The sequence below is a fragment of the Rattus norvegicus genome, chromosome 19, assembly GCF_036323735.1.
Source record: "Rattus norvegicus strain BN/NHsdMcwi chromosome 19, GRCr8, whole genome shotgun sequence".
Taxonomy (NCBI): Eukaryota; Metazoa; Chordata; class Mammalia; order Rodentia; family Muridae; genus Rattus; species Rattus norvegicus.
Genome location: NC_086037.1, coordinates 39,459,490 through 39,469,602, shown reverse-complemented (window position 1 = coordinate 39,469,602; position 10,113 = coordinate 39,459,490). Strand labels below are relative to the sequence as shown.

Here is a 10,113-nt window from a genome sequence, read left to right as displayed (position 1 = left end):
GATAATCATGGCATTCACTATCATTGGAGATGTTCCAGTGGTTGTGGCCCATTGGTATAAAGGCCAGCTGAAGGCCCCCACACACACCCCTGACAGGAAGCTCAACATACACTGCCCAGAACTTACTCCACATTCCACATGACCACGTCCTGTGTCCATCATTACTTTCAGGTTTCGTTTGCTTCACTCTAGACTCTTCTCCATCAACATCAACTCTCCCAAAGCGCCTGCGAAGATGGGCAAACATGCCTGTGGATATATCCTTTGGACACTAAGAGAGAAAAATTAGGGAACTGGTTGTCACTACAACACTGGTGACAACACAGGGATTCCAAGGACTCCCTAGGAGACAATAGAATGTCCAAGAAGGGATGGCTGATATCATGGATAACAAACTTTGCCTCCCTGCTAATGTTCTCCCTGTACTGAGCAAAAGCTGATGGGCCCTTTTTAAGAGAGTTCCCTTTGGCATAACCACTGAGCACCAGATGCTTCCAAAGCCAAATTTGGCCCTAGGATTGATTGGAAAAACCTAAGTCATTGCTATGTATCTAAATGAGTGCTTCTTCCTGAATCCCTGCACAGAAATGTTTCATCCTACCTCAAATTCTCCTCACTCAGCAATGTTACTCATTAAAAATTGCTGCGAAATCACACCAGTTCAAATATGTAGCCAAAGAGGTCTCCTGTCTCATGATGTGCAGGTGAATGAAATCACACCCAGAAATAGCCTGCAGGGTAGTTTGCAATGTGGGTGTGTTTTATGGGTACAACCTGAAGCTTTGTGCTTAACATTTGACAGTTGCCACCAGATTCCTTAGGAGAAAGAATTGCATTCATTGTGGTCCTGGCAACAATGTGGAGATATGTTGGCAGAGGAAACTGAAATATTGGATCCACCAGTGAATGCACCCTCAGGCTGAGTGTGGGGCTCTCCTCTTTGCACTTAAGTTACCAAAGCAGGATTGCTTACGGCCTCTCTAAGCTCTAACATGCGATTCAATCTGAATAATCGTCCGTAGATGTGGGGGGTGCAGCCAAAGGAGTAGGATAAGCCTAGGGACATAACTCAGTGGACAGAGTAAGAAACAAGCATCTTCACTTCTGGTTCATGGGTCACCCCTCAAAACACAAAAGCATCCATCGTAGTAAAAAAAAAAACAAGTTATTTTATTGTATGTATACACTAATACTAGTTGGTCAGATGCATAGCTCAGATTTTGGGGGCAGTTCCATGAGTTGAACTATCTTCCTGACAACACAGAAAGCAATAAATAAATAAATAAACAAACAAACAAGAAACAAAGAAAGAAAGAAAAAGAAAAAACACAAGCACAAACCTCTCATGTGAAGTTACAGAAGAGTGGTCCAGTGGTCAGCTCTCATTAAGCCATTTTAGGTATGACAGTGCATAGTGACCCTTAATTTGATGGGTTTGTGCAATATTGTCATTTTAACAAACCTCATCCAGAACATACATAACGACACAGGATATGATTGCCATGTCCTTGCTATGTATCAAGTTATTTTTCTATGTCCTTGATTGTCAGGCATATTACAACAACGATCTGAAATGGCTGGTAGACGTGGAAGAACGTGGATAAAGCTATATTTGTGGGCTACACACCTCAGTTCTCAATGGCTGAGAATGTCCTCATAGTCCTTGGAGGGGGCTTTGTAAGACTGTGTATTGGAAAGAGGAAGCAGGTTTATCTGAGCTCAAAGTGAACCTGACGAGCAATGTAGAGAACAACATGGAGTAATTGAGACCCTGTCTAAAACCAGCACTGAAACCCACCCTTCATTCAAAGCATCATCTACCAATTCTTGAATTTTTACCATTCTCTGCCGACCAGTCTTTCATTCTGGAATGGTAGAAAAGAACTGGAAATGATCTCTCTATTCTAAGTACCTTGATCTCTCTTTCCTTAGGTCCAGGATAAGAATGCCTGCAAATGAGTATCACCATCTGAACAACTTAGTATCATCTACTCAGCATTTCTATCCTAATACTGTGCCTATGGCAATCTCAAGCTTCTTTGAGTGTTGCTGCCCCAGCAAGAATTGTGAAGAACTGAGGTCAAACCCCAGTGATCCTTACAAGGGGTTAGAAGAAAGCCATCAGAGATACTCCACTTCTTTGTCCTTAGATTAAATCAAGATGATACAATGTGAATCCAGTGGGCTATTTGACCAGACATCTTTCTCCCAACCCCACCTATCTGAGTTCATTGCTTGGCAGAATTCATGCCCCACCATCCTAGATGTTTCTTGATACATTGCTGCCAAGGGCCAGGTTTCCTGAGTTTTGTTTTTTATAGAATTGGGTGTAGTCAATCATTGTTGCCCTCTATTATAGATATAGACAAATATCTGTAATAACTGACCACACTGTACTTGTATATACAGGTACAGTAGTGGAAATTTCAGCATAACTGAGGAGTGGGAAACCAGCACTGTGTCCTAGCCTTTCTCTGCCCATATCACAGCTCACAGGCAGCTGGGGCAAACCTTGAGTTCCTCTATAGAAACAGAGTGAGGTTGAATGGACACTGAGCAGGTAGAGCAACACAGCTGAGGCAACTCAATTCCAGCAACAAACACATTATTTGTTTCCCATCTTAACAGCTCGTTTTGAGGTCTTGTCCCCATACCTAGCTTAAACACAGAAATTTGCATACATGCCAGCCTGCTATTTCATATTGTTGCTGTAATACGCCTCCACATCATAGATTCCAAAAAAGAAAAAAAATAAACCTGACACTGAGAAGGATGATGCTTGTCAACATTTAGTGCATTGGGGGCCCACGTATGGTCACAAATAACCAGGACACAGGGGATGCAGAGCAAAGGCAGATGCAACTGCATGCAGCTGCAAGCTTATTAATCCTTATATAGGCATGAATATGGATTACCTCACTTTCCCTTTTGCCAAGATATAAAAAGATGGTTATTCCCATGATACCAGGAAAAACCGAGGCAGGACTAGGCAAAGAAATAAGACTAAGCAAAGGCTTCTTCTTAAAATATCTGTATAGCAAATCACCTGTAGAGGGCCGCAATAACATTCGCAACCACTCGTTGGCGCTGTCTTCCACTGCGCCCCACATGGAAGGCCAAGTCAGTCAAGATGGCACCAGCCTTCGCTGCGCCAGCTGGCCCCCCCTTTCAGGTAGTTAACTGTGCGCATGTGCAAGAGTGCCTTCCTGCCAGGTCTTTGCCCATTCCGGGGCGTGCCTGATGAGATCATGAGTAAACAACCAATCAGGTGTGGATGCGTGCTCGAGGGTTAAATAGGCGCGCCTGGCTGGCGCGCAGGGCTTCTCCATGAGATAGGAATAAAGTATCACTCATAGCAAGAATTTCTATGTCTCGCGTGCTTCTTGCCGGCGGAAAGTCACGCGCGGGACATTTGGTGCCGAAACCCGGGACAAAAACATCGCCGGCGCTACGAGAGGCCTCCGTTTCACGGAAGAAATTCAGAAGCTATGGAATACAGGTAAAAAACTCTGAGAGACCATGGCTAGCCTTGATCTGCTCCAACTCAGTCCCCTGCCGGACGCGGCAGGTGCCGCTGTGGTTGCTCTGGCAACCCTCCGGCTTTTTCTATTGACCTTTGAGTTTCTAGCTACCGCCAAACGGCGTCAGAGGTCGCGTGGGAACTGCCCAGCTGTAACAGCAAAGCGGAGAGCGTTGGGGGCAGGGAGAGACAGTCAGTCAGAAACAGAGGATAGTGAAAAGTTGCAACGAGGAAAGGATCCTGATCGATCTCAAGCACCAGGCCCCCCTGCGGTCTTACCACCGCCAGGGGTGAAAAATTGGGGAAAGAATGCCCCGGGTGAGAAGGGAGGAGGTAAAAGGAACACAGTATTTTGGGAGAAAAACTTTGTCTTAGTGCTTATGAAAGGTGTAATTAAGCTCCCGCGCCGGCTCTGGGGATGCTGCGGCATCCGGGTGCTGACGCGACAGCTTTACAGAGTCATACTGATCAGATTTGATAGAGGCAGACCGCCTGAAAATTTATTCAGGAGAATCAAACAAAAGGACATCTCAGTCCCCGTGCACAGCCTGATAGAGTTAATGTAATTGGGTTGTGAGTAAAAATACTCAGGGCTGTGTTTCACTTCCATACCATTGGCGAATGTCGGTCATACTGTTCAGATATCTCTCAGTTTCTTACAGAATTGGGTTTCAACACGTTGGTGGACTAGTCCAGGAATTGAGACAATCCATCGCCCATATCAGCTCCACTCGATGGATAGTCGCCGTGAACACCATCTGGCTTTTTCCCCTCTTTGTCTATTGTTTGTCTCTGGTGCACCAGGCTGTCCATGTCTGTCAGTTTATGTCTGTGGTTTTTGTTTCTCGTTGCTTAAATGTTTTATGTTTCGTGGTCAAAAGAAAAAAAATGGTAAAAAACTTTATCTGCTGGTCGTGCACACCTTGACTTGGTTTTAACTCGTTTCAAAAAGGAACAAATGAATAAAAAACAGTTTCAATCAGGTTTTTGAAGCCCTGTGCCTAGAGCCAGGTGTCTAGATTAGCTGGAGAAGCTGACCAGAAGCTAAGCGTCTACACGAGCTGATCTTAAAAGCGCCAACAGCTTCTTCATACAAGAGTTGATAGCTGTTTCTCTTAAAAAAAAATCCCTGACTTATTACTTGACTCAACAGGTGACAAGGTGCTTCTCCTAAAATCATAACAAAAGGGTAAAAATGGTGTTTGGTCTAAATATTAAAGATAGGTGTAGCCATTTCAATTTTGTTTCTTATTGGTTTTATATGTATAAATATGCTCTACTTGCCTTGGTTGTGGACTATTGGCTTTCAAGTTATTGGATATGGTTAAAAGGGTATAATATTGGTAACAGAAAGTTGACATAAAGCTAGTAATCTGGATGGAGTCATTTTAGATAGCGTGTGACATGGGCCAACCTAGGGAAACAGGTCTAAATTGAGGTAATGTTTTTATGGAATTCTTATGCTAGAAACCAGGCTTCTAAAAGAATTTAGGACATTGTCCCTGGTTGAGGTGTTGGAGGCCACACCTTTGTGAGTCCAAATGTAAGAATTGACAGTCAAACTTTGTAACATAATAGATAGACCTGTGGTGCCTTGGAGACTAGATTGTTTGTTGGAGGTTGAGTTTTGCTTTCCAAAGCTGTGGCTTGCCCAGAAGTTATCTGTATTTTAATGCTAATTCCACTGCCCCCAAAACAGCTGCCTAATAAGTTTTACTTTCCAAAGTTGTGGCTTGCCCAGAAGTTATCTGTATTTTAATGTTAATTTCCACTGCCGGGAGAACAGCTGCCTAGTCACGTACTCAGAATTCAGGTGACCTTGTGGCTGTGTTCTGGTGTTACAAAGAGAACTTAAAGATTGTGATTTAGGATTGCCAGTGTTACATTGACTAACTCAAACTTATTTTTAATTAAGGAAAAATCAAACAGGTAGAGATTGTTACAGGATTTATAAGGATTGATGAGGTTTTAGAACTTGTGAGAGCATTACAGCCAGTTTCCTTACTCCAACTGCCATTTCAAGACAGATTTAGAGGATTGATTTTATACAATTTGTTTTCGTCATAACAATTGTGAGTTTTCATTTCGTGAGCTTGCTTATAGTTTCAGAGAGCCCATAAAGTGATATCATTAAGAATGGTTAACAGCCTCATATTAGGTAATTTTGTTGCTTCTTCAGTGTAAGAAGTTAGAACTTAAATCTTTCTATGTATATGGAAATGTTTACTACAAACCTTTGCTCTCAAAATGAGCTTTAATATTTGGGGAGTAGCTGTTACCCTACTCCAGAAAAGAATATTTGAAGCTAATTTTAAGCTTCTAAAGATATGTTAATTGGCTAAGTACCTCACCTTACCAGAGGACTTAGGTCTTTGTTATGCACATTGGAGATAAAGCTTCAGCTGTGTTAGTACAGAGTTGTGGACTAGAGTCATGGAAGTATTTTAAATAGAAACCTGGTAAAACATATCTTATTCCAAACAACAATTAATTGGTTACTACTAAATACTGATATTTGGCCTATCACATATACAAATTTTTCAGACAAAATTGATAATTTTATTCTTTACATGTTTTTGTATTTCCTGTATATTTGTACGTACAACCCATAGGAAATGCGCTTACTGTATTTATAGGTGGTTCATCTAATGAAAAGGCTACATGTATGATTGGATCACTTGTTTATTCTCTTGAGTTTCTGTTGCTTCAGCACAGATTATTAGATTACGTCCTGTAGCCACTGTTTTTAAATCAAGCTTTCTATTCATATACTGATAGCCAATGTGTGGCTTGTGATTTACAATTGATTTCAATTACTTAATGCTTTATTAGAGGCAAGTTTTCTACATGAAATCAGTGAGTGATTTCAGTATAAATGTCTGACAACTCACTGTCCCTTCAGTGCTCTGGCTCAGACAACTAAACAAAAGCATAGACCCAGCTCTTTAAAAATGTTAATGGAGTTGATAACACACCCTCAGGAAAAGAGGAAGACTCCATTTGCTTACTTTCAACTCCCAGCTTCACCCTGCCAGCTCAGAGATTTCTAGTAAGACTGAATCTAGACAATATTTACAAGATTTGACATTTCTAATTAATGCTTATGTTTAGGTAAATAAAGTTTGTGAGGTGCTAGAAAAATGGCTTAGTGGTTAAGAGCACTAAATACTGTTCCTTTATAGGACATTTAAAAACTCAAACTGGATTGCCTGGGCTCCTTAACAAGGGAGGACAAGATTCCAGACAGATTATAGGCCTTACATAAGAACAATTAGTCAAAAAAAAAATCTCATTCTTTATATATCCAATACAATTATGCTAGAGACAATAATTTGATATACAAGTCAATTTATAAATACAAGTGCTCAGTGTCCTCAACTCAATCCTCGAGGACTTACCTTAATAAATAATATCTTTACTATATCTTAATAAATAAAAAGGGGGAGTTATCCCTGTATGCTAAATAATGCTCCTTTTATTTCAATTTAAAAATATTTCAATTTTAAAAATTTGGATGCCAAAGTTTATGGCACCCTACAACTAGGCATACTTCTGCCTAGGTGAAATAGAGAGATCCACTTATTGACATGTTCCTGTCCAGATATTTTATATGGGGAAGAGGGAATGTTTGTGTTTTTTCTACAGGATGCTGCAGGAGTGTGCCAGCTGCCTGAGTGGTTGCTGAGACTTGCTGATCCTGGTTATTCAGCTCTCCTGGTTCGGGTCCCTGGAGTCATTCCTCTGCCCTGAGAGGAAGAGAGAAGATTCCCCTTCATCCTTTGTCGTCACAGAGATTTTGCCGTTGCTGCAGTCAGTGTTACCGCTGCGTGTTCCCGTCCCACTGTGGCCTACGCTCAGACTCTGCACACTGCTGCTTGCTGGGGAAGACTGGACTCCAGCCGTTGCTGTCCCTTCATTTCCCTGGTGACTCTTGCTGCCTTAACTGGTAACTGGTGTTGTCATTTTACAGACTGTAGCTTCACAGAAAGCTACCTGTGTAAAGCTACAGTGACTGGAGAACTCTGTCCTGGTTATACAGATCTCAGAAATGGTTCCATTGTCTGCTGGTTGTTCCAGAGAAGAATGACTGATCCTGAACTGTCCTGGAAAAGACCTTGACACTTTCGCTGCTATTGTAGCAGCCATTACTGCTGCAGACATTATGTCTGCAGTGTCTGGAGTTATCCTCCCCCAATCTATTGTTAGACAAGTACAGTGGGTGAACTTTCTAGAGTAGTTACTAACAATTGGGAATTCTAAATTTTATTATAAGAGCAGCTTGACTACGGCCCTTGGTGGTAACAGCTGAGGAGGACCAAATGAGGTGCTCACTACTTATCGGGAGTGGCTCTGTTTGATGCAGCCCTATGCTGTGGATCAGTATTCATACCATGGTTGGTTTACAAACTCAGATCCCAACAGTAACGTGATAAGGCCATTATCACTCAAGCACTTGTGGCCATTGTACAAGGGGCCTCCCCTGGAATTTGGTTATCTTGTTCAGGATTTACTCTGTATCTGAGTTCCCTGCTCCTGCACCCCATGGATCTGTGCATCCATTGCACTGGGAGGAGAGGGATACTCTCTGTATCTGAGTTCTCTGCTCCTACACCCCATGGATCTGTGGATCCATTGCACTGGGATTGAGAGAGACTCAGTGTTCCTTTGATCAGCCCTTGCACATCGCTGAGGTTTCCTCATTGCCCGCGATAGGGTGATCATTTCTGCTATAAAATTATAATTATAAGGGTGAGATGTAGAGGGCCGCAATAACATTCGCAACCACTCGTTGGCGCTGTCTTCCACTGCGCCCCACATGGAAGGCCAAGTCAGTCAAGATGGCACCAGCCTTCGCTGCGCCAGCTGGCCCCCCCTTTCAGGTAGTTAACTGTGCGCATGTGCAAGAGTGCCTTCCTGCCAGGTCTTTGCCCATTCCGGGGCGTGCCTGATGAGATCATGAGTAAACAACCAATCAGGTGTGGATGCGTGCTCGAGGGTTAAATAGGCGCGCCTGGCTGGCGCGCAGGGCTTCTCCATGAGATAGGAATAAAGTATCACTCATAGCAAGAATTTCTATGTCTCGCGTGCTTCTTGCCGGCGGAAAGTCACGCGCGGGACAATCACCCCTCTTCCTATTATCACAATATACTTGTCATAACGCAGAGAGCATGAGAGCCGCTTCCACAAAAATAGGACATAGTACAACATAGTGTAAGGTAAAGTGAGCAAAAACATTTTCTTCTCAAGGGCAGCATTCCAGCACCTGCTTGCATCTCTCAGCCGTCTTTCCTTGATCCTGTCTGGGAAGTGTATCTCAGTGACTCCACAATTTCTTTCTTTGTTCTTCTGTTTTAAAAGTAACACTTTCTATAACGTAGCTCAATGTCCTCGAAGGGGTTTAATTGTGCAAAAAGAATGCAATATAATATATAATGTATGCAACCTTTAATGACAGTATCTATTTTCTTATGCGTATTATTCAGATCACTTCCCAGTTCTGGATTTAACTTTGGAAATTGTTATCTGTCTATAAAATCAACAATATCAAATAAATGTTTCAGTTTTCTGGTGTAAAGTCCTCGGTAGTAAGAACTAATGATTTTGGAATTTGCTCGGTGTCTATTGTTATGTCCCTCATTTCATTTCTGATTTTTAATTTATGTATTGTCTCTCTTGTACATTGTTAGTTTGAGGAAGGGGTTGTCTCTCTTTTGGATCTTCTCCAAAAAAAAAAAAAAAGAAAGAAAGAAAGAAAAGAAAAGAAAAGAAAAGAAAAACAGCTCTCGGTTTCCTTGACTTTGTATTTTTCTCTTTGTTTCTAAAGACTTGCTTTCAACCCTGAGTTTACTCCTTTCATCAGATCCTACCAGACTCTCTATGGGATGAGGCTTTGCCTCACCTTGGTAAGAGCAGCATGGAATAAATGAAGCTTCTGCTGATCTCTGTTGTGGTGTTGCACATCACAGTCTCACCGAAAACCATGCATAGCCTGGTTTTATGCTCTATTAAAGCAGCCCACTAATTCAGTGTTCCCTGCAAGGTGCCATGGAACAGTAGTAACATAATTCTGCATGCACATCGACAGGTTTCTCCATGGTGTTCTGGGTCATTTGATAAAAGTTTATAGTGAGTTCATGGATGAACACACACACACACACACACACACACACACACACACACACTTTACTGACATGGTGCATATTCTTTGCACACCAAGAATAAAGTGAGCGTTACTGAAAATGAACTAATAGTGGAATCGATGGAGGGAGCTGTGGGGAAGCTGGGGCTTAGAGTTACTTAAAAGACCCGATGCAGATTCTCCTTTTATTGGAGGAGAAACTTGATAGACAATAGGGATCTTTATTTTCTTTCTCTAGAGCACACAGGACTAGGGTGGCAGCTATGGCTTTGAGTGTGTTTGGCAAGTACTGTAGCACTGAATTAAATCCTCGGGCTGGAACCCTATTAATCGTCTACAACAATTACAGAGCAGGCTGGATGAAGACACTCAACTGACAATGTGGACATCTCAAGTCAGTCACTGGACAATGGCTGACAGACTTGTTTGAAGACTGGAAATGTGTCTGTATCTT

At 42.2% G+C, this 10,113-nt stretch overlaps 1 long non-coding RNA gene across 1 annotated transcript; it reads left to right on the top strand.

Annotated features, from left to right (window-relative positions):
• Positions 1-3,053: 3,053 nt before the first annotated feature.
• Positions 3,054-8,587, top strand: LOC134483314 (uncharacterized). Its single transcript, XR_010060138.1, has 2 exons — positions 3,054-3,499; positions 4,173-8,587. It is a non-coding gene; the product is annotated as an uncharacterized LOC134483314 (long non-coding RNA).
• Positions 8,588-10,113: the final 1,526 nt, after the last annotated feature.